Below are 26,608 nucleotides of genomic sequence, written 5' to 3' on the forward strand. Positions count from 1 at the left end.
ATGCCTCCAAGCCAAATCCTCAAGCTACTTCTCCTCGTGTGATGACTGACCGTGAACTTACGCTAAGTCTTCACCAGAAGGTGGATCGAAACCATAAATGGGTTAAGCATCAGTTTGGTTCAATTCTTCACAACATGACTGCTACAACCATGAAGTCTTCGGTCGCACCTGGGCTGTTCTGTCTCACATTTACAATGATCTGAAGAACATGGGTCTCAAGGAGGACTTTGACTGGTCTGCACCTCCACCGAAGAAATACAAGAAGGTCAAGGTTCCTTCCTTGGTGGCCACTCCTATTCTTCATCGCGCGAAACTGGTGAGCATGAAGACTTGGACGACACTGCCGCAGGCCCTACATCAACAAACGACCCCAACAGCGCTAGCGCTCCTCCATCATCATGATATTCTTCAGGGGCATTAGTCCTCATTTTTCAATCCGTTTGGTCATTCGATGAAAAAGGGGGAGAAAGTTGAGTTAGTCTTCAAGCGGGTCTATCTTATATGGGCATTTTTTTCTTAAGTTACAACTCTCGTTCTTCTGATGACTTTGCTGGATCGAGTTATAAACTTAAACTCTATGGTGACCTGATACTTTTGCTGTGTTCTTCTGCATGCTTATTCCTCGCTAATGTTAATGCACGCATGCTGAATTACATCAGTCACCATATTTCATCATGCATTTCAAATTCTTCATATTATATGTCAAATGCGTGTATGAATTACAAGATATAGGGGGAGATCTCCATGATTCTACTCTTCAAGTGTGCATTGCTTCAAGAGCAAATTCCTCACTATGCACATCTTCAGGGGGAGTTCTTCTATATCTTGCAATCAAATTCCTCAATATCAGTATTTACACTTCATATGATTATCCTCGTTGAAAACTTAACCTATATTGTCATCAATCACCAAAAAGGGGGAGATTGTAAGTGCATCTAGTACCCCTTTGTGATTTTGGTGTATTGAAGACTTATAGGTTAAGGGGCTAATGCGTTTGTGAGTGTACACATGTCTATAAGTCTATGAGGAGTTTGATAATTACAGAGATAGTCGGCCCCTAAAAATGAAGTTCCTCGACTGAATACTTTGGTATTCTGAAGACTTTCTGAAGACTTTGAAAGTGAAGAAATTGGTGTAACCTTGAAGACTTGGTATTCATTTGAGGAACATGAAGCGTGAAGACTTTTGTTTTCGTAGTTTCATTTTCTCTTTCTTGAGTCATAGGAAACACCGTACTGTTAAAGGGGGTCGAGGAAATACTAAGGAAAAATTTCCAAGTGATGCTCAACTCAAAATCCTACACGTACCAATCCCTTCGAGTGAAGCCATTGGAAATATCATACAGTTCAGTCATATTCTTCAGTGACAGAGACGAAGTTCTTCTGGTCTCTGAGGAATTTGTTCTGACTGAGGAGTTAGGAATTCGCCAGTGCGGATTGCCTACACTATGAGGAACATGATAGCCCTGAGGAATTAGACACTCAAAATTCCGACCGTTGCAGTGCTACGTGCTAGCTGTCCCAAAATATATTCCCACCTAACGGTCATATCATTGAAGGAGATTTATGTCTTATCATGTTGGGCTGCTCCCTAGGCTATAAATAGCCGCCCCCTACAACCACTAGCTGGTTGGCTGCTTCGAGAGAAACTGACATTTGTCATTTGAGAGCATCCCATCCTCCGAGGACTTTGAGCGAAAATCATCAAGTGAGGAAAACCCAAACCCAAACACCTACAAACCCAAAGTGATTGAGCATCACTGAAGAGATTGATACTGCGTGGATCCGACGCTTGTTACCTTTGAAGACTGTGCTTCTTCCAGACGGTTAGGCGTCATGGTCTAGAGCATCCAAGAGGAATTGTGGATCGCCGAGTGACCGAGTTTGTGAAGGTTCGGAAGTCACCTGAAGACTTACCACGAGTGATTGGACGAGGTCTGTGTGACCTTAGTTCAAGGAGAATACGGTGAGGACTGTGTGTCCTCAGGTTTAAATACCTAGCCGCTCCAACCAGATGTACAACTGAGACAGCAGTTGGAACTGGTCTACCAAATCATTGTCTTCACCAAGCTTACTGGTTCTATTTCCTCAACTCTTTCATTTCCTCATTACTATGTTGTGTGCTTGTCATATCTGTGTTTGAAGACTTTGACAGAATTCTTTCTCAATTTTCTCAGTTCAATTTCTTCAGTCTGTTTGTCTTCATCTTGTGCTATCCTATGTTTACGCTTTTTGTACTCTGTGTTTGTCTTCATTTCATCATGATGACCATGCCTATGTTCTGCTATGCTTACTCTTGAGTACTTATTCCGCTGCAAGTAGTTCTTCGCTAAGGAATTTCCTCACCCGTAAATTCCTCAGTGAAGAATTCATAAAAATCGCCTATTCACCCCCCTCTAGTCGATATAACGCACTTTCAAGTACCGATACAAGTAGCACAACATCTCAAAACACACTGCACGATCATGTGGATGGACATGGGACATGCCAGCTCCATGTGCGTCCACACTTATAAATGGGTGATGCAGAGTATGTAGCCAAGTAGCATATCTGCGTTGGTCCCATATTTGTTCTCTTTGAAACTTTTTCCGATGTGAGGGCAGCAAATCTAGTCCAGCACAAACTACCCGACCCCTAGTTTCTTTCCCTTTTCAACAAAGAGTTGGGTTCCTTATAGATGTGTGTACTGGGTTACCCCCTTTTTCCCTTTTCGACCAACAAAGCGTCTGGATAGCTAGTCTATACTACTTTCCCTCCCTCCTTTCCTCATTGAACCACGTCCTAGATTCATGCTCCACCCCACCACACCCTTCTTTCCTCTTTGAACCAAGACATAGATTCGACTACAGAATCGAAAAAGATCAGCATGCAGCTAGACAAATGACGGTTTCAAAGAAACTTATACCTTAGGGTCGTCGGGATGTGGCAAGGCGTGCGGCGGGAGGTCGGATCTGCCCACACTACGTACGACAACGAGGAAGAAGGGGTCGGTGGCCCTCCCGCACAGGCGCTGGGTGAAGGAGAAAAGCACAGCCGGCAGTGGATTTCCTCCCTCGCCGAAGGCGATAGAGTGAACGCTGCACCTCCTCCCCTTCCCGGTGCGACGGGATCCGGACGCCTCCTTCGCCAGCTGTCTGTGAGGGGGGTGAGAGAGACAGAGGCCACAACACAGTCTTGTTTAGATCTGGTGAAGAGGGTCAGAGACAATGAATATAGCAAACCCTAGCGTGAGCCTCCAGCGTGTATATATATAGTGCGGCGAGAGTGTGGAGAGTGCAAACCCTAGCGAACAAGCGCTGAGGCTCCAGCTTATATATATACTGTAGTACGGACTGAGCTCCGGTGCCTTAACTGCACCTGCTTTTGGCTGTATGACAGGTGGGCCAGCCACATTTTGGGCCCACCTGTCATAAACCCAAAGGCAGGTGCACTAAAGTCAATGAAGCTGCGTCCATATAGTACTCGTGTATACGACTAATATATAGTGGAGTGGTTTTCTTATTCTCTCCATAACAATCGTTTTAAATTGTGTAAGTACGAAATGAAACTCTTTATTTAACGTACCAGTGAAGAAAACTACTACTCCCTCTGTTCCTAAATATTTGTCTTTCTAGAGATTTCAACAAATGACTACATACGGAGCAAAATGAGTCAATCTACACTGTAAAAAATGTCTATATACATCCGTATGCGGTAGTCCATTGCAAACCACTTGAAAGACAAATATTTAGGAACGGAGGGGGTACTTCCGATGAACTAACGATCCACGCGTCCTGGTCGCACTTCCTGTCCTTCACGTGCGGTACACTACCCTCCCTTAAGTGAACAACCACACATGCGCCAAATTATCGGAAACGTGCGAGAGTGTGTACAAATAAAGAATTTTAATTTCAATTATCGGAAAGGTTTGAGAGTATGTACAATTTTCCCTCTCTAATAATTATGGTTTGTTGTGTTCGGCCTAAACTTGGTCAAACTTTACAAAGTTTGACTTCAGTCAAATCTAATATGCGGAGTAAATAAAAATGGAGGGCTACTACGTCCATCCGGGTTTTTAGTCCACACCATTTTTTTAATCAAAGTTAATAGCTGGACAAATAAAATTACAGGGGAGGTGGAGACAAAGTTGTGAGAAGGCTTAGAAATCAATACAAAGCTTATGCTCTTAGTACCAACGTCGATCCTTCTTCGAGGAAACATTTGGTTCATAGCAAATTGTGTGATAAAATTGCACCAACGTGAAAGACGACTGCGTCTCCAACGCAACCAAGGTGAACTGATGAAGGATATCATCTTTGTGGGTAACAAGCAAAGAGCACTGATGGAAGACAGCTTGTTTTTCATTGAAAATCGATCAGCTTCACCAGCCGACGCAACCATGAGGCGCAACCATGAGCATCGATAGGTCATCGTGGTGATGCATCATCCATTTGGCATCAAGTTTGGGTGAGGCACCTATGAAGTTCGACAAATCCACACTGTGGTCTGTTTCTTCTCAGTAGTCAAGCTCGAGGAAGGAAGAACCACGTGGCAAAGGACAGTGAGGTGGAACAACAATGGCCATCCAATTTTGTGTAGTTCCACTAAAATTGAGGAAGACATGCCCGGGTATGGAGATACGCATCGCTGTTTCCAAAAATATAAAAAAGGGATATAGTGTTGTTACTTTGTTTTACAAGATTAACAACGACATCTCAATTGTCAATAAGAATTATGAAAAGTACACCAACAAACAGAAGCATCATGATTATCTTGATGGGAACTAAACCAGGATACCCGAGAAAAAAAAGCATTTCTTCATTTAACCAGTGATAGTATTAGATTAGCAGCAACAATAGGAGCATATGGACAATGACCGCACAACCACCATGTACTTTTTGTCGAAACAAAATGTATACCTCCACCGAGGCATAAATTAGGACAACTTTTCGAGTGGCATTTCCTCTATAATAGTAGGTGATGTTGGACCAGCCGACGAACCCTAGCTACTATACATGGGGAGCTGGGGAGTACTCCCTCCTTTCCGGTTTATAGGGCTCAATTCAAAAATCTCACCAACCAAGGTAGATGGTGAGGGGTGGAATACTTTTTGTAGTTTGCAAAAGCACCCAATAAATGCTCTTGTTTTTCTCAAAAAATTATGTTTATCAATGCATTAATTGCAATGCATGCATGCATAAAGTACATGCATTGGTCAATTTTCTCTTAATACTTGCATGTAATGATTTAATGCACCTTGGAATCTGAATATGTGATGGGGAACAACCAAATTGAGCCTTATAAAATGGAAAAACTAAAATTTTGAGATAAGCCTTATAAATCGGAAAGGAGGGAGTAGTCGCATAGAAGAAAACCCGCATGCAGCGACCTGGGGAGCTGGACCAGTACAAGAAGTTATACCTCAGGTGGGCGAGATGTCGCTTAGGCGGGCGGGCAGGATCTGCCCACACGACGGCAGCGAACAAGGGCGCGGAGGACCTTCGTTCGCGCCAGCGCCGGCTCCGAGAGGACGGTGCACATCGACTTCCTCCATCGCCGATGGCGACAACGTCAACGCTGCACCTCCTCACCTCCCGCAGCGGACGGGATTCGGCCGGATCTGTGACCACCGGTGAGGAGAGAGATAGTGTGGACACTGTCATCTTGTTTTGATATGGAGAGGGTGAGAGAGCGAGACGCGAGAAACTCTATCAAACAAGAGGCTATAATGGAGTAAAACAATCTCTCCATAGCAGTGGTTTTAAATAGAATACGCGCGTTCCCGGAAAAAAGAAACGAAAACTGGCGGACAATTTTTTAACGTACCAAGAAAGAAAACTCGATCAAAAACACGCCCCCGCTTCCAGGTCGCGAGAGTCGTCGCGCACACACATATAGACATAGACATGCATATCTGTGTTTACGTAAAATTCCATTTCCATCTCCATCTCCAATCATATTTGTCCAACTGGCACATTATTTACGTTGTTAATTATGTACGCGGCAATATTAACGCACAACATCTCTTGTTTGCGGGCGTCCGGACCGCTGCCACGGCCGCTCCTGACCAACCAGAACCCTCTTCATCACCCGCGCGTGCTTCCCGCCCGAAACGGTCAGTGCCGCATTCATGCCCGGCCAGAGCGGACGCGACCTCTCACTGGCGCCGGCATTGAAGCGGCGCGTCGGCCGAGAGAGCGTCGCCCGCGCCGCTTCCTGGTGCACGCGACTGCTCCGCATTCAAAGGTCGCAATAGACGGCCACAACATGCATGTAAAAATTTCTTGGGAGTCCGTGCTATAGCTAGTTGTCCTCCCCAACTCGTCAATCTCTTCCAGTAGTACTAGTACTCCATGGCGCGATCCATCGACAAGCAGGCGGGAAAGTTATTGTATACTCGGTTTGCGGTGAGTGGCATGCCGAGCGACCGTGTGGGGTCGAGCCGTGGAGGAGGGTGAGATACGAACGCGACAGACGTGATTTAAACGTTGGTTTTGCTCGATGGCGCGATCCAACGAAACAAAACGTTGGTTTCTCTCCGTTTCCATTTTTTCTCCGGAAAAATGGAAACTTTCCACTCCATTTTCATTCCTACTCCAAGGTTGCCACGTTACAACATTCCATCAAATACAAAGGAAAACTAACACGCATGCTGATGCATCTCAATGATTCACAGATCATAGCCAATATTTACTTCACAACTAAAGACAAAAGTTGTGAGAGCGTGTACGAAAGAAAAACTACTGATGGGGTCACTACGACTTAAACCCTAAACCCTAAACAGGATTTAATTTCCTGGCCAGGTAGAACCTGTCGAAGGAAAGACAGCTGGCACCCTCGGATCATACGATGCTTTTGTGCAGTTCCACTAAAATCGAGCTGAGCATCCCTGATGGCAAAGATATTGAAGAAGTGTGATTAGAATAATAGTACTTGCACTAGTTCATGAGACATAAACTCATCACAAGTAGAAGCCGTTAGAAGTAGAGAAAGATCGACATGGAGATGGAGCTACGTGGGGAGCTGCGGCAGTGGAGCAAGCCGGCTCCAAAAGGAAGATGGACTACCTGGGATGTCGGGCTGTAGCTAGAAGGGCGATTGGGACGCTACATCGGGCGCATACCGCGGTGACCCCCGATTGGGACGCACCGACTGTGGATTTTCTCCCTCGCCGATGTCGACCGCGTCTACGCAGAACATTGTTCCCTTCCCCCGGCTGCGGGATCAGGCCGGATATGTGACGAGCGGTGTGGACACCATCGTTCTATGCTTGTGAAGAGAGCAACCCAAGCAAGCAGGCTTGTAGCTTAGGCTCCTGCTAGTGTATATATAGTGGTTTTCTTTTTCTCTCCATATCAACCATTTTATATTGCGTACGTGTCATTGAAGAGTGAAATGATGGTTGCTTCTTCCGACTAACTTACTGTGTGATTTGACTGCTCCTTTAGTGGCCCCTACACGTACCCCCCCTACGTGTATGCAACAGTCACACGTACACATGGACGCAAAAACGCGCGCGACGCCCTAATGCATGCATGTCCGAGCACACGACGGAACACGCACGGTCACGCTCAAGTGCTCAACCTACACGTGCATGCACACACATACTCAGCCAGGGTGAGCTAGTGACCGTATAAACACCGGAAAATGTATATATTGAGCGCAATGAGCGTATTATGAAGTCCACTGACCGTATTTTTACAAATATACAGTGACAAACAGTGTATTTATCTCGTTTGAAATTAAGCCATATTAACCGGAGAGGAGGCAGTATGGACTAGCATTACTTTGTTGTGTCCCGCCAACTTGCCGAACGAGGAGAAGCTTGCAGGACGGGAGAAGCTTGCGCACGGTGGCTCGCAGGACAAGGATAAACTTTTGACTAATGCAAGTTGTCCTTCGGTCAGGCGGTGGACGTGCAACTGTTAATTCGGTGTCAGATTGCCAGAAGCATACACTATACTAGTACTATTATTGTTGCACTTCCCGAAGAGGCGAACAGCCAAGCGCAAAGTTTACTAGTACTACTACTATAGTCTATAGAGGTACTATACTAGTACTAGGAACCGGATGGAGGAGCGTCTGCACTCTTATTATATTTTTAAAATGTGATAAAGCAATCTTCAACACATTTGGTTCTCTTCGAGGGTTCTCGCATGTGATAATGGAAGTTGATTGCATGGAACACTCGCCACAATTCTCGCTTAATTCTGGCTCATATCCTGTTACAAATAGAAGCGCTCGGTAATATTTCCTCTTTTTTTGTTATTCAGCATGTAAATAGGTCAGCAAACCCTGCGGCGCATCTTTGTGCGAACCGTGCTTGCTGCACTTTGAATGTGGCCGAGAGCTGGCTTGATGAAACACCTCGCTTCCTACTTGTTTTTTTGCGGGGTACCTCGCTTCCTAGTGACCAGTGTCTTGGCTGATCGTCCTAAGAATGCTTATATATGAATAAAGCTCTCTCATTTACCCGCAAAAAAGATTAAACCATATTAATCAGAAAGGAGGGAGTATGGACTAGCACTACTTGTTGGTGTGTCCCGTCAACTCGCAGAACGAGGAGAAGCTTGCAGGACAACGCCTTTTGACTAATGCAACGTACCCTCGCCTAGGCGGTGGGCATGCATCAGTTTATTCGGTGTCAGATTGCCAGAGGCATACACTGTAGTACCAAACATGCGGAGTACCATCATTGTTCGACTTCACGAAGAGGCGAAGAGCCAAGCACAAGGTTTAGTAGTACGAGTAGTACTACTACTAGAACCGCATGGTGGAGCCTATGTACTCTTATTTTTCTTAATCTTTGATAAAGTACACATTTATTTAGGAGAAGGGCGGAAAACGGCAGCCCAACATGTAATGATGATATCGATCAACCATGCTCGAATATATCTTGGCCTCCGTGCGAGCACGTCTGTGTGTTCTCGCTCCTCGTCTCTCTCAAGGAATGGCGGCTTGGCCATTTTGCCATCAATTGAGATCAGTTTGCTCACCCTCCGGTCCCACATGTCAGTGATATGCCAAGAGGAGGTGCGTTGACCGACTGGCCATACGCGTACTTGGTTTTGCACCTTCATACTACTCCTCCCTCCATCACAGTTTACAGGGCGCGCTTCATTATGATGCATTTCTCTCAATGCATTTCCACCACCAGAGAGACTTTAGACACGTTTGGTTTAATGCTCAATTAATTAGGGCGTGGTAACCGCAATTTTCCCTCGATGTAGTACTACGGAGTGGAGTAAGTGCATGCATGTGTCTACCCGGGGTGGAAGCAACGCATGCATGTGTGTACGCATTATTTCCTCTAGTAATAGACGCCGTGCTATAACTACCAATGCTATTTTTCTGGCCGATCGCTAGTCGCCTTGGTCCCAGAGATTTTCTCTTTTTCTGAAGCGCGCTCTACAAACAATGATGGATGGAGTAGTATGAGCGGATTCAAAGAAGAGTGTATTGATGGTTGCTTCTTCCGAGCGACTTACAGTGGGAAAGGTGGGGCTTATGATTTGACTGCTCATTACTCACTATTAAGGCGGCGCAACGACCGGTCTGAGTCTCCCATGCGGTTGTGCACTACCCCCTCGGTTCTTAAATATACTCCGGAGTATTTGTCTTTCTAGAGATTTCAATGAGTGACTACTCAAATATTTGTCTTTTTATAGATTCAAATGGACTACTACATACAGATGTATATAGACATATTTTAGAGTGTAGATTCACTCATTTTGCTCCGTATGTAGTCACTTGTTGAAATCTCTAGAAAGACAAATATTTAGGAATGGAGGGAGTACACATACGAAGCAAAATGAGTGAATCTACACTCAAAAATATGCCCATTTGAAATTTTTTAAAAGACATATATTTGGGAACGAAGGAGTATAATTTTGTGCATGGCACATGGACCCGAATGCCAAAGAGGCTTCTGGCAATGCTATCAAGCTTCCAGCATTTGTTTACATAATTGACGTACTATACAAATAATTTTCCAGCGACATGAAATTGTACAATGGTGTGAGCTTTCAGCTTTTGTTTCGTGTGTCTTGCCATCGATGCTCTTTTGGAAACAATAAAAACTAACTTCCTTGCTAATCAGAGCTAATATTTACATCACAACTGAAGACAAAGTTGTGAGAAGGTGTTAAATTAAAATTGATCCATGCTTTCATTGGCAGCAACGTCCCCTAGCTCTGTCTAAATCAACAAGGCATGTTGGGAAAAAAAGTAGCTGTCTGGAGCATGCAACATTCCGATCATTTTGTGCAGTTCCACTAAAATAGAGCTGAGCGTCCCTGTTCCAAAGATATTAAGTGTGATTACGATAATAGAGGACTGCTGATGAAACAATAAACACACAAATAGAAGCCGGTCACCTTTGCAGTCTCTCTTAAGACTAACTAGTTGGAGAAGATTAGGCTCGGAGTTGGATGAGGAGGATAGAGCAAAACCAATCTCCCTTTGTGCAGTCACAATGAAATGTAGAGACGTTGCCCGTGTGACATTTTGGCAGAACTGCACAAAACACTCTTAAGAAAAAAGTGGTTTGTGCAGTTCACCAAAAGGTCGCAATAGCAACGAGGTGAAATGGATAGCCATGTTTGCAAAAAAGAGGTAGAAAGGAAATAATTACTGGCCAATAACAGTTGATGACACATGCGACGACAAAAAAAAGCATATTCCTTGTCCTAAGGGAAGATAACAACACGGTTGTGTTTGTCTAAAACGGTGTGAGGACGAGATTGCAATATGGAAAGTACACCGGACGAGCTACGTTTTGGGCAAAGAACTATGGAAGATCCACATGCAGCGACATGGGAAGACGGGCAGTGGAGCAAGGCCGGAGGGGATACCTGGAGGTCGTCGAGATGTAACTAGGTGAGCGGCGGCGGGCGGAATCTGCCCATACTGCGACAGCGAGCAGGTGGCGTAGGCCCTACCACGCCGGAGCTTGGTCAGAGAGAACGGCGTGTACCGCAGATCGGGACGTGCTGCCTCGGCGCCGTCGAACGGAGAAACGATGCACGTCCTCCCTTTCCGCCGGTGGACGGGATGCGGACGGATCAGTGACCAACGGTGAGAGAGAGAGAGAGGCCACCACAGCCTTGTGTGAGATACTCTGAAGAGAGACAAACCAGGCAGGCAGGCTCCATTGTATATAGTGGAGCGGACTACCTTTTTCTCCATAAAAATCGTTTTATATTCTGTGTACGTGCCATTGAGCGATATAAATTTATTTAAAAATAACGCGCCAACGCATCAAGTCGAACTTTGTTTCGTGCACGCGTGGTACACGGCCTCCGTAGGTAAACAACCGCTACACGCATTCAAATTAGCACGTGGGATTGTGTGAGAGAGATACAAACGTAGAGAGATATAGTGTGTGGGTTCGTGAGAGTTTTTGGGGGGGGGGGTCAATCAAAAAATGTAACATATGCAATGTGTGTGAAATAGAGTCCTGGATATATCATATATATAGAGGGGGCGATCCACAAGAAGAGAGTGGAGGTATCATCGGCTTGAGGTGTCCATAGAATCGAAGAGAGGGATGATGTGTGTGTGTGTGTGTGTGCGCGCGCGATCTATAAAGAGAGCCATCGAATTTGTGTGTGCCCACGTCAAAGTTATAGAGTGGCTGGCCTACTGGAACGTGAGAGGGGACAGGTGCAGTTTGTCTCTGTGGCATGGATACCTACCTACAGCGCTCGACTATCAGTGTGTGGTGGGGGGAGGGAGGCCTAATTAACTATAGAGGTACAATGGCTGGTATATGTGTGGAGGAGGAGAGAGGCCTACCTCATGTATTAAGGGAGATCGATCTACCTCATGTATTAAGGGAGATCGATCAACATCCATGCATATGTGTAGGAGAGGAATAAGGTTGGGAGAGAGACAGAGCTAGAGTGTTGGGAGGGGTGGTAGTGGAGTTGCTTCTAACAAATGGTGGGATAGGCTTGCTAGACAACCGGAGGGCACACCTGCAATATCAATAAGAGAGGGGATGGCTGCCTGTCTGTGCACGTGCGTGTGAGAGACGGGTCAGGAGGCATGCAAGAATGATGAGGGGGGCGATATGGATGTGGTAAGCAGACATAACTACATAGGAAGATCAATCGTCCTTTGTCAGAGAAAGGAGAGACATAACTTGTGAGGTACGTCGATCGATGGGGGGGAATAGTTAAATTCGACCTAGATATATGTTGGGAGATCGATCGGTATACATGCATGTGTGTGTTAGAAGCAAATGAGGCATGGGGAGAAGGATAGAGAGAGAGGGATGCATCTAGGAGGTGTTGGAAATATGCCCTAGAGGCAATAATAAAATGGTTATTATTATATTTCCTTGTTCATGATAATTGTCTATTGTTCATGCTATAATTGTGTTATCCGGAAATCGTAATACATGTGTGAATACATAGACCACAACATGTCCCTAGTGAGCCTCTAGTTGACTGGCTCGTTGATCAACAGATAGTCATGGTTTCCTGACTATGGACATTGGATGTCATTGATAACGGGATCACATCATTAGGAGAATGATGTGATGGACAAGACCCAATCCTAAGCATAGCACAAGATCGTGTAGTTCGTTTGCTAGAGCTTTTCCAAATGTCAAGTATCATTTCCTTAGACCATGAGATTGTGCAACTCCCGGATACCATAGGAGTGCTTTGGGTGTGCCAAACGTCACAACGTAACTGGGTGGCTATAAAGTGCACTACGGGTATCTCCGAAAGTGTCTGTTGGGTTGGCACGAATCGAGACTAGGATTTGTCACTCCGTATGATGGACAGGTATCTCTGGGCCCACTCGGTAATGCATCATCATAATGAGCTCAGTGTGACCAAGTGTTTGGTCACGGGATCATGCATTACGGTACGAGTAAAGTGACTTGCCGGTAACGAGATTGAACAAGGTATTGGGATACCGACGATCGAATCTCGGGCAAGTAACGTACCGATTGACAAAGGGAATTGTATACGGGATTGATTGAATCCTCAACATCGTGGTTCATCTGATGAGATCATCGTGGAACATGTGGGAGCCAACATGGGTATCCAGATCCCGCTGTCGGTTATTGACCGGAGAGTCGTCTCGGTCATGTCTGCATGTCTCTCGAACCCGTAAGGTCTACACACTTAAGGTTCGGTGACGCTAGGGTTGTAGAGATACTAGTATGCGGTAACCCGGAAGTTTTTCGGAGTCCTGGATGAGATCCCGGACGTCACGAGGAGTTCCGGAATGGTCCGGAGGTGAAGAATTATATATAGGAAGTCCAGTTTCGGCCACCGGGAAAGTTTCGGGGGTCACCGGTATTGTACCGGGACCACCGGAAGGGTCCCGGGGTCCATCGGGTGGGGCCACCTGTCCCGGAGGGCCCCATGGGCTGAAGTGGGGAAGGGAACCAGCCCCTGGTGGGCTGGTGCGCCCCCCTTGGGCCTCCCCTGCGCCTAGGGTTGGAAACCCTAGGGGTGGGGGGCACCCCACTTGACTTGGGGAGCAAGTCCCCCCCCTTGGCCGCCGCCCCCACTTGAGATGGGATCTCTGGGGGCCTGCGCCCCCTGGACCCCTATATAAAGAGGGGGGAGGGAGGGCAGCCGCACCAAAGCCTCTGGCGCCTCCCTCTCCCTCCTGTGACACCTCTCTCCCTCTCGCTGAGCTTGGCGAAGCCCTGCCGAGATCCCCGCTGCTTCCACCACCACGCTGTTGTGCTGCTAGATCTCCATCAACCTCTCCCTCCCCCTTGCTGGATCAAGAAGGAGGAGACGTCTTCCCAACCGTACATGTGTTGAACGCGGAGGTGCCGTCCGTTCGGCGCTCGGTCATCGGTGATTTGGATCACGACGAGTACGACTCCATCAACCCCGTTCACTTGAACGCTTCCGCTCGCGATCTACAAGGGTATGTAGATGCACTCTTTTCCCTCTCGTTGCTAGAAGACTCCATAGATTGTTCTTGGTGATGCGTAGAAAATTTTAATTTCTGCAACGATCCCCAACAGTGGCATCATGAGCTAGGTCTATGCGTAGTTTCTATGCACGAGTAGAACACAAACTTGTTGTGGGCGTAGATGTTGTCAATTTTCTTGCCACTACTAGTCTTATCTTGTTTCGGCGGCATCGTGGGATGAAGCGGCCCGGACCGACCTTACACGTACGCTTACGTGAGACAGGTTCCACCGACTGACATGCACTAGTTGCATAAGGTGGCTAGCGGGTGTCTGTCTCTCCCACTTTAGTCGAATCGGATTCGATGAAAAGGGTCCTTATGAAGGGTAAATAGAAGTTGGCATATCACGTTGTGGTTTTACGTAGGTAAGAAACGTTCTTGCTAGAAACCTATGGAAGCCACGTAAAAACATGCAGCAACAATTAGAGGACGTCTAACTTATTTTTGCAGCATATGCCTTGTGATGTGATATGGCCAAAAGGATGTGATGAATGAAATATATGTGATGTATGAGATTGATCATGTTCTTGTAATAGGAATCACGACTTGCATGTCGATGAGTATGACAACCGACAGGAGCCATAGGAGTTGTCTTTATTTTTTGTATGACCTGCGTGTCATTGAATAACGCCATGTAAATTACTTTACTTTATTGCTAAACACGTTAGCCATAGAAGTAGAAGTAATCGTTGGCGTGACAACTTCATGAAGACACGATGATGGAGATCATGATGATGGAGATCATGGTGTCATGCCGGTGACGAAGATGATCATGGCGCCCCGAAGATGGAGATCAAAGGAGCAATATGATACTGGCCATATCATGTCACTATTTGATTGCATGTGATGTTTATCATGTTTTACATCTAATTTGTTTAGAACGACGGTAGCTTAAATAAGATGATCCCTCGCAATAATTTCAAGAAAGTGTTCCCCCTAACTGTGCACCGTTGCGAAGGTTTGTTGTTTCGAAGCACCACGTGATGATCGGGTGTGATAGATTCTAACGTTCGAATACAACGGGTGTAAGCCTGATTTACACACGCAATACACTTAGGTTGACTTGACGAGCCTAGCATGTACAGACATGGCCTCGGAACATGGAAGACCGAAAGGTCGAGCATGAGTCGTATAGAAGATACGATCAACATGAAGATGTTCACCGATGTTGACTAGTCCGTCTCACGTGATGATCGGACACGGCCTAGTTGACTCGGATCATGTTTCACTTAGATGACTAGAGGGATGTCTATCTGAGTGGGAGTTCATTGAATAATTTGATTAGATGAACTTAATTATCATGAACTTAGTCTAAAATCTTTACAATATGTCTTGTAGATCAAATGGCCCACGCTAATGTTGCCCTCAACTTCAACGCGTTCCTAGAGAAAACCAAGCTGAAAGATGATGGCAGCAACTATACGGACTGGGTCCGGAACCTGAGGATCATCCTCATAGCTGCCAAGAAAGATTATGTCCTAGAAGCACCGCTAGGTGACGCACCCATCCCAGAGAACCAAGATGTTATGAACGCTTGGCAGCAGCGTGCTGATGATTACTCCCTCGTTCAGTGCGGCATGCTTTACAGCTTAGAACCGGGGCTCCAAAAGTGTTTTGAGCAACACGGAGCATATGAGATGTTTGAAGAGCTGAAAATGGTTTTCCAAGCTCATGCCCGGGTCGAGAGATATGAAGTCTCCGACAAGTTCTTCAGTTGTAAGATGGAGGAAAATAGTTCTGTCAGTGAGCACATACTCAAAATGTCTGGGTTACACAACCGCTTGACTCAGCTGGGAGTTAATCTCCCAGATGACGCGGTCATTGACAGAATCCTTCAGTCGCTTCCACCGAGCTACAAGAGCTTTGTGATGAACTTCAATATGCAGGGGATGGAAAAGACCATTCCTGAGGTATATTGAATGCTGAAATCAGCGGAGGTGGAGATCAAAAAGGAACATCAAGTGTTGATGGTGAATAAAACCACTAAGTTCAAGAAAGGCAAGGGTAAGAAGAACTTCAAGAAGGACGGCAAGGGAGTTGTCGCGCCCGGTAAGCCAGTTGCCGGGAAGAAGACAAAGAATGGACCCAAGCCTGAGACTGAGTGCTTTTATTGCAAGGGAAGTGGTCACTGGAAGCGGAACTTCCCCAAGTACTTAGCGGACAAGAAGGCCGGCAACACCAAAGGTATATGTGATATACATGTTATTGATGTGTACCTTACCAGCACTCGTAGTAGCTCCTGGGTATTTGATACCGGTGCGGTTGCTCATATTTGTAACTCAAAGCAGGAGCTGCGGAATAAACGGAGACTGGCAAAGGACGAGGTGACGATGCCCGTCGGGAATGGTTCCAAGGTCGATGTGATCGCCGTCGGCACGCTACCTCTACATTTACCTACGGGATTAGTTTGAAACCTCAATAATTGTTATTTAGTGCCAGCTTTGAGCATGAACATTGTATCTGGATCTCGTTTAATGCGAGATGGCTACTCATTTAAATCCGAGAATGATGGTTGTTCTATTTATATGAGAGATATGTTTTATGGTCATGCCCCGCTGGTCAATGGTTTATTCTTAATGAATCTCGAACGTGATGTTACACATATTCATATTGTGAATACCAAAAGATGTAAAGTTGATAACGATAGTCCCACATACTTGTGGCACTGCCGCCTTGGTCACATTGGTGCCAAGCGCATGAAGAAACTCCATGCTGATGGACTTTTAGAGTCTCTCGATTATGAATCATTTGACACATGCGAACCATGCCTCATGGGCAAAATGACCAAGACTCCGTTCTCCGGAACAATGGAGCGAGCAACCAACTTATTAGAAATCATACATACTGATGTGTGCGGTCCAATGAGTGTTGAGGCTCGCGGAGGCTATCGTTATGTTCTCACTCTCACTGATGACTTGAGTAGATATGGGTATGTCTACCTAATGAAACACAAGTCTGAGACCTTTGAAAAGTTCAAGGAATTTCAGAGTGAGGTTGAGAATCAACGTGACAGGAAAATAAAATTCTTACGATCAGATCGTGGAGGGGAATATTTGAGACACGAATTTGGCACACACTTAAGGAAATGTGGAATAGTTTCACAACTCACGCCGCCTGGAACACCTCAGCGAAATGGTGTGTCCGAACGTCGTAATCGCACTCTATTGGATATGGTGCGATCTATGATGTCTCTTACCGATCTACCGCTCTCATTTTGGGGCAATGCTTTAGAGACTGCCGCATTCACTTTAAATAGGGCTCCATCGAAATCCGTTGAGACGACACCGTATGAATTATGGTTTGGGAAGAAACCTAAGCTGTCGTTTCTAAAAGTTTGGGGATGCGATGCTTATGTCAAGAAACTTCAACCTGAAAAGCTCGAACCCAAGTCAGAAAAATGCGTCTTCATAGGATACCCTAAGGAAACCATTGGGTATACCTTCTACCTCAGATCCGAAGGCAAGATCTTTGTTGCCAAGAACGGGTCCTTTCTGGAGAAAGAGTTTCTCTCGAAAGAAGTAAGTGGGAGGAAAGTGGAACTTGATGAAGTACTACCTCTTGAACCGGAAAGTAGCACAGCTCAGGAAGATGTTCCTGTGGTGCCTGCACTGACTAGAGAGGAAGCTAATGATGATGATCAAGGTACTTCGGATCAAGTTACTACTGAACTTCGTAGGTCCACGAGGACACGTTCCACACCAGAGTGGTATGGCAACCCTGTCCTGGAAATCATGTTGTTAGACAACGGTGAACCTTCAAACTATGAAGAAGCAATGGCGGGCCCAGATTCCGACAAATGGCTAGAAGCCATGAAATCCGAGATAGGATCCATGCATGAAAACGAAGTATGGACTTTGACTGACTTGCTCGATGATCGGCGAGCCATAGAAAATAAATGGATCTTTAAGAAGAAGACAGACGCGGATGGTAATGTGACCATCTATAAGGCTCGACTTGTCGCTAAGGGTTATCGACAAGTTCAAGGGGTTGACTACGATGAGACTTTCTCACCCGTAGCGAAGCTGAAGTCCGTCCGAATCATGTTAGCAATTGCCGCATTCTATGATTATGTGATATGGCAAATGGACATCAAGACGGCATTCCTTAACGGCTTTCTTAAGGAAGAATTGTATATGATGCAGCCGGAAGGTTTTGTCGATCCTAAGAATGCTAACAAGGTATGCAAGCTCCAGCGCTCCATCTATGGGCTGGTGCAAGCATCTCGGACTTGGAACATTCAATTTGATGAGATGATCAAAGCGTTTGGGTTTACACAGACTTATGGAGAAGCCTGTGTTTACAAGAAAGTGAGTGGGAGCTCTGTAGCATTTCTCATATTATATGTGGATGACATACTGTTGATGGGAAATGATATAGAATTCTTGGGAAGCATAAAGGCCTACTTGAACAAGTGTTTTTCAATGAAGGATCTTGGAGAAGCTGCTTATATATTAGGCATCAAGATCTATAGAGATAGATCAAGACGCCTCATTGGTCTTTCACAAAGTACGTACCTTGACAAGATATTGAAGAAGTTCAATATGGATCAGTCCAAGAAGGGGTTCTTGCCTGTATTGCAAGGTGTGCAATTGAGCACGGCTCAATGCCCGACCATGGCAGAAGATAGAGAAAACATGAGTGTCGTCCCCTATGCCTCGGCCATAGGGTCTATTATGTATGCCATGTTGTGTACCAGACCTGATGTAAACCTTGCCGGAAGTTTGGTAGGAAGGTACCAAAGTAATCCCGGCATGGAACACTGGACAGCGGTCAAGAATATCCTGAAGTACCTGAAGAGGACTAAGGATATGTTTCTCCTTTATGGAGGTGACGAAGAGCTCCTCGTAAAGGGTTACGTCGATGCTAGCTTCGACACAGATCTGGATGACTCTAAGTCACAAACCGGATACATGTATATTTTGAATGGTGGGGCAGTAAGCTGGTGCAGTTGCAAGCAAAGCGTTGTGGCGGGATCTACATGTGAAGCGGAATACATGGCCGCCTCAGAGGCAGCACAAGAAGCAATCTGGGTGAAGGAGTTCATTACCGACCTAGGAGTTGTTCCCAATGCGTCGGGCCCGATGACTCTCTTCTGTGACAACACTGGAGCTATTGCCCTTGCCAAGGAGCCCAGGTTTCACAGGAAGACCAGGCATATCAAGCGTCGCTTCAACTCCATTCGTGAAAATGTTCAAAATGGAGACATAGATATTTGTAAAGTACATACGGACCTGAATGTAGCAGATCCGTTGACTAAACCTCTCCCTAGAGCAAAACATGATCAACACCAGAACTCTATGGGTGTTCGATTCATCACAATGTAACTAGATTATTGACTCTAGTGCAAGTGGGAGACTGTTGGAAATATGCCCTAGAGGCAATAATAAAATGGTTATTATTATATTTCCTTGTTCATGATAATTGTCTATTGTTCATGCTATAATTGTGTTATCCGGAAATCGTAATACATGTGTGAATACATAGACCACAACATGTCCCTAGTGAGCCTCTAGTTGACTGGCTCGTTGATCAACAGATAGTCATGGTTTCCTGACTATGGACATTGGATGTCATTGATAACGGGATCACATCATTAGGAGAATGATGTGATGGACAAGACCCAATCCTAAGCATAGCACAAGATCGTGTAGTTCGTTTGCTAGAGCTTTTCCAAATGTCAAGTATCATTTCCTTAGACCATGAGATTGTGCAACTCCCGGATACCATAGGAGTGCTTTGGGTGTGCCAAACGTCACAACGTAACTGGGTGGCTATAAAGGTGCACTACGGGTATCTCCGAAAGTGTCTGTTGGGTTGGCACGAATCGAGACTGGGATTTGTCACTCCGTATGACGGAGAGGTATCTCTGGGCCCACTCGGTAATGCATCAACATAATGAGCTCAATGTGACCAAGTGTTTGGTCACGGGATCATGCATTATGGTACGAGTAAAGTGACTTGCCGGTAACGAGATTGAACAAGGTATTGGGATACCGACGATCGAATCTCGGGCAAGTAACGTACCGATTGACAAAGGGAATTGTATACGGGATTAATTGAATCCTCGACATCATGGTTCATCCAATGAGATCATCATGGAACATGTGGGAGCCAACATGGGTATCCAGATCCCGCTGTTGGTTATTGACCGGAGAGTCGTCTCGGTCATGTCTGCATGTCTCCCGAACCCGTAGGGTCTACACACTTAAGGTTCGGTGACGCTAGGGTTGTAGAGATACTAGTATGCGGTAACCCGGAAGTTGTTCGGAGTCCCGGATGAGATCCCGGACGTCACGAGGAGTTCCGGAATGGTCCGGAGGTGAAGAATTATATATAGGAAGTCCAGTTTCGGCCACCGGGAAAGTTTCGGGGGGTCACCCGTATTGTACCGGGACCACCGGAAGGGTCCCGGGGGTCCACCGGGTGGGGCCACCTGTCCCGGAGGGCCCCATGGGCTGAAGTGGGGAAGGGAACCAGCCCCTGGTGGGCTGGTGCGCCCCCCTTGGGCCTCCCCTGCGCCTAGGGTTGGAAACCCTAGGGGTGGGGGGCGCCCCACTTGACTTGGGGGGCAAGTCCCCCCTTGGCAGCCCCCCCCCTTGAGATGGGATCTCTGGGGGCCGGCGCCCCCCTGGACCCCTATATAAAGAGGGGGGAGGGAGGGCAGCCGCACCAAAGCCTCTGGCGCCTCCCTCTCCCTCCCGTGACACCTCTCCCTCTCGCTGAGCTTGGCGAAGCCCTGCCGAGATCCCCGCTGCTTCCACCACCACGCCGTCGTGCTGCTGGATCTCCATCAACCTCTCCCTCCCCCTTGCTGGATCAAGAAGGAGGAGACATCTTCCCAACCGTACGTGTGTTGAACGCGGAGGTGCCGTCCGTTCGGCGCTCGGTCATCGGTGATTTGGATCACGACGAGTACGACTCCATCAACCCCGTTCACTTGAACGCTTCCGCTCGCGATCTACAAGGGTATGTAGATGCACTCTTGTCCCTCTCGTTGCTAGAAGACTCCATAGATTGTTCTTGGTGATGCGTAGAAAATTTTAATTTCTGCAACGATCCCCAACAGGAGGTGGTGCGAGAGTCATACTATATCGAGGGGGGAGAAGTGTGCGAGTATGAGATCGATGAAAAGAGTGGTGGGAGTGAGGAATGGACGGTGATAAGAGAAGAGGGGAGCTTGTGTTTTGTGCTAGGCACACCTAGCTAGAGAGGCATATCGATCAATGTGTGCCGTAAAGAAGGAGCTGGGGGGCCTACACACACCGTGGGTGAACGACCTAAAGTGAAAAGATGAATTTGCGTGGTGGAGCTAGAGAATGCTGAGGGAGGAGTAGAGGGATGCGGGCGTCTGCATGCACGAGAGAAAGTTAGCGCTAGATACCTACAAAGATAAGAGGATTGTGTGGGTGTAAAAGACGAATAGAGATCATACTTCATTATAAAAAGCGAATTTGGATATTTGAAGAATTTATCATAGTGTTTTAAACTGACGCATGTGTGAATATATATAATGGTGATACACATGGTGTGGTTATGAACATGTTATAATACATATAATATATTTTATCTCTACTCTTACAAAAACAGAGTTGTTGATGATGGTGCCATCCTGCAATATAGGCCGTCCGATTTATATCTGACGGACAGGAAGGAAACTATGGCAATTTTGAAAAAAGATACCCACACCCCTCTCCATATTTGCAAATTAGGCCTCCCCTTGATCATGTTGATGTTTTGTGGAACGCATGGGCATCTTGCTAGTACTACGTATAACATATAGAACATTGATCATAATTTGGGCTAAAATGTGGCTTTTGCAGCTCAGGTCTAAATACTTGTCATAATGTTGGGGGCGGGGCACTATACTATGTGTGATAAACACGGTGTACACGTATGGAACATGGTTTAGATTATGAATATATAGTTAGTACATCAAATGTACTATTATTTGGAATCAACATCAAGTGTATTCAAAAAATAGAATTCGAGTTCATGTAGTACACATAGTTCATATCTATCTCTATAGTAATCATGTGGTGTGTTATTAAGGTAATACACGAATGATGGTTGAAGTTGGCAACAATCATGATTGTAGATTTGTTATTGAAATAGAGAAACAAATTCAAATTCAGTTCGAATTGCAGCGGTAGTATAGACATTTGGAATGCACTAAAATGTTGGTATGAGTAGGTTACATGCATTATACAGCAAGCGAAAAAATTTAATTGGACATAACATGGATTCATACTACCGAATAGCATTTAATTGCAATAAATTGTTGGTATGAGTAGCTTTAAATAGCATTTTTATAGTAAAATGGGGCAAGACTCTCTCTTTGTGTGGTGTGAATATTTTTATTTTTTTCGTTTTCTTTTTGGTTGAGGGAAGTGTGAATTGATTTGGTACGTACAAGTACAATATTACACGTTAGGCTTGTCCCTAAAATTCAACCCGCGCCTTGTTATATCCCGAAAATTCAGATATCGTGCTCCCAAAACTGGCGCCTTCACAACCCGCGCCTTGCTATCCCGAAATTACAACGCGGGCGAAAACTCCCTCCAGCTGCCAAATCCCGACACGTGAAATCCCCCTTCTAACCCTGAGCCGAAAGGGCCGCTAGTTCAAATCGGTGCGGGGTACTTTTGTAACACACCCTACATTTTGGACAAGCGCGTCCCTAAGTCATGGTTCACCCCCTCCCATCGCCTCCTTTTTGCCATTCGAAAACCCAGGCCGCCATAACCTCTCCGCTCCAGCCGCGAAACCCCACCCTCCTCCGTCCGCCACCTCACCGCTGTCCAGTCGGAGCCTCTTCCCCGACGACGTCGTCCACCGCAACAGCTCAACGTCCCTCGTCCACCTCCCCGGATGAGGATCCGTCGTCCATCTCGTCGTCCCGCCGGTTCAGCCGCCCCGTCCTCCACCTCCAAGGAGCTGCTCTGACGATCGCCTCGTCTATCGCGGCTGCTCCAACCCCACAGCACTGCCTTAACCTGCTCCACCGGAACCGCAACATCCTCACTGACTCCTTGGACGAAGCCGAGGCCTACTCGGCACCACCAAAGAGGTTGTACACTCATCGCATCGCACCTTCTCCTTAGCTCGACCTCCCGGCACCGACGGTGCTCCATCTCGCACCCCCATGGAGCGGCTACCTTGAAGCCGGCGCCGCGGGCGACATCTCCACGGCGGCTCTCCCCCAGCGCGATGCCCCTACGGCAGCGGCGTCCATACCAGCCGGATCTGCCGCTGCTGCTCCGGCTCTCGCTCGCTCGCGCTGCTGCTGCTGCTGCTCCGGCTCTCGCTCGATCGCTCACTCGCCCAGCTGCCGCTGCCCTGGCTCTCGCTCGCTCGCTCGCGCTGCTGCTGCTACTCCGGCTCTCGCTCAATCGCTCGCTCCCACTACTGCTGCTGCTCCGGCTCTCGCTCGCGCTGCTGCTGCTGCTCTCCCCCTCGCTCGTGCTGCTGCTCTGCTCTGATTTAGCTACACTTCAGTCGACTGAATCGACTTTTGGGTCAGTCGATTTTCAGGGGGTGGGGGGGCTCGCCGGAGTTAAGGAAGAACCACCCGCAGCGGGGACGGGGCTCGCCGGAGAGGTACCCCACTATCTATCTTAGGGTTCAGGGTGGGGGCGGGGGCCTATAGGGCTAGCCGGGGCGGCGGCAGACCGGCGGTGGGGAGTTGTTTCGGGGCGGAGAGGCGGCACTGGGGCCGGCGGTTCGGCCGGTGGTGGCTGGCGGCTCAAGAGGGTGCAGGTTGAAGATGAACTGCATGCCCTCCCTAAACTACATGTGATGTGCCTCTCTGCTACCATTGCGTTCAGTTTCGACAGTAACATTCAGATTCCACAGTAAATTTCAGTTTCGACAGTTAAGTTCAGAGTCAACAGTTTTTACCTCATCTGTTGTAGTCAGGTGGTTTTTGGTGATGTAAATTTTACATCATCTATTGGAGATGCTAGTAGAATCCCACTTGAGATTGACGATGTCTGTCTTGTGCTGCTTCAGCCTTGACGTCTTATGGCTCACCGGGGCTGCTTCAGCCTTGACGTCTTACGGCACATATCGAGGAAGCAATGAATAGTATCTCTGTCTAATATCTGGTTCACCTAGGGAATGCCTATGTTGTTCATCTTGGGTGGGAAAAAAATAGTAAAGCAATCATCATCTGTCTTTTTATTAAATTAAAGCAATCATCAGCCTGCTATCATTATTTTTGGATCCATCCACTGGTTGTTACCATCACTCTAAATTTCTGCATGCTCTCCTTACATAATCTCACCATATTTTTTTCGTATGCATGTCAGATATTGTACACAGTCATGCTGAACATGTAGAGAAAAAGAGAAGAGTTTTGCGTGGCAATACAGTGTCATGCAGACATCGCTCCATGGTGGGTTCAATGGCAAACCCTCCCCACCCCTCTCCAGATTGTAATCCAGAGGAAGATATCTGTTCTGAGGCGGATTCAGACGCCGTTGACCACTCCTATTTACTCCCCAAGGTGTTTGCTCTACCTTGGCATGATGATGTTAGTCATATCATGCATATGTTGCCTTGCAGTGCATACTTTTGACATCATATATGTCATTTGCTTAGTTTAGACATGTTCTGTAATGCCACCTGTTTAGTTTCTATATCATATATGGGAATTGTGCAGTCTCATGTCTTTTAGCCAGCCATAATATACGTGAAATGTGCAATGCCATCCTGTTTAACCAGGCATCATATATTTGAATGATATCTTGCCCATCCTTTTCTTGACGTCTTATGGCTCACCGGGGCTGCTTCAGCCTTGACGTCTTACGGCACATATCAAGGAAGCAATGAATAGTATCTCTGTCTAATATCTGGTTCACCTAGGGAATGCCTATGTTGTTCATCTTGGGTGGGAAACAAATAGTAAAGCAATCATCATCTGTCTTTTTATTAAATTAAAGCAATCATCAGCCTGCTATCATTATTTTTGGATCCATCCACTGGTTGTTACCATCACTCTAAATTTCTGCATGCTCTCCTTACATAATCTCACCATATTTTTTTCGTATGCATGTCAGATATTGTACACAGTCATGCTGAACATGTAGAGAAAAAGAGAAGAGTTTTGCGTGGCAATACAGTGTCATGCAATCATCGCTCCATGGTGGGTTCAATGGCAAACCCTCCCCACCCCTCTCCAGATTGTAATCCAGAGGAAGATATCTGTTCTGAGGCGGATTCAGACGCCGTTGACCACTCCTATTTACTCCCCAAGGTGTTTGCTCTACCTTGGCATGATGATGTTAGTCATATCATGCATATGTTGCCTTGCAGTGCATACTTTTGACATCATATATGTCATCTGCTTAGTTTAGACATGTTCTGTAATGCCACCTGTTTAGTTTCTATATCATATATGGGAATTGTGCAGTCTCATGTCTTTTAGCCAGCCATAATATACGTGAAATGTGCAATGCCATCCTGTTTAACCAGGCATCATATATTTGAATGATATCTTGCCCATCCTTTTCTTCATTACATTTCCATTTGTCGACAATGTTTGTACATTAAACAACTCTTCCTGTGAATCAGCCATTTGGGTGGGAGATTGAAAAATCTGGAGTGAAAACAAGGCCTTCAGCGCAGACAGTGCTACCTGTCGAAGCAGATCTCTTGTTGGGTCCCGAGCTCCTCAGAGATGGATTTAGAGACAGATGACCAGTCCTATTCCCCCACCGAGGTGTATGCTCTAACTTGGCACGGTTATACTGCTCATATCATGCATATTGTGTCTTGCATTGCATAGATTAGACATCATATACACAATATTCAACACCATGTTCTTAGTTCAGACATCATTCTAATGCCCTCTGTTTAGCATATAAATCACATATGTGAATTAAATGATGCGATCCTGATTACTTAGATAACATGTAGGTGAATTATGTCATGCGATCCTGTTTAGTTATTCATCATATCTTTGAATTATGTTATGCTATGCTATCCAGTTTAGATAGACATCATATATGTGAAATTATGCCATGCTATCCGTTTTAGTTAAACAATATACATGTCAACTATTTCATGCCCTCTTTTTTCCACACTATCTATTGCATCTGTCTATCATACAATGTCTGTACATTCAACTATGTTTCTTGTTTATCAGCCATTTGAATTGGAGCGGGTGATGCCAGCATCTAGCGGACTAAAAACACGGTCTTCAAATAAAACAGTGCTACCTCTTGGTGGAGATAGCACCCCGGTTGTACATGCACGAGAACCAACCCTACCACACATAACCCAAACTCTCGCAGATTGTACCCCTACTGCGATGGACAGAGAACCAGCTTCACCCAATCTAACCCCAACCCCAGCAGATAGTAACCCAGTTCCTGTTGACACAGCACCATCTCCACCATAGAGCTCCCAAACAAGAGCAGTTAGTAAGGCAGCTCCAGTGCCCAAAGGGCCAGTACTACCACGGTGAACCCCAACTCCACCAGTTAGTACGCCTATTCCTGTGGAGGAAGCACAACCAGCTAGTCATAGTTTAGCATCTATCGCATTTGATGTTGTTAAATCGTATGTGTGTATCTTCCCATCTTGGAAATATTATACTGAAGATGAAGGAAAATGCCAGTTGCAGGTGTTTGTCCAGGAGTTATGTGTAAGTAATGTTATTCATGGCAATTACTTTGCTT

This window comes from Triticum aestivum, chromosome 7D, assembly GCF_018294505.1.
Source record: "Triticum aestivum cultivar Chinese Spring chromosome 7D, IWGSC CS RefSeq v2.1, whole genome shotgun sequence".
In the NCBI taxonomy this organism is placed as follows: domain Eukaryota; kingdom Viridiplantae; phylum Streptophyta; class Magnoliopsida; order Poales; family Poaceae; genus Triticum; species Triticum aestivum.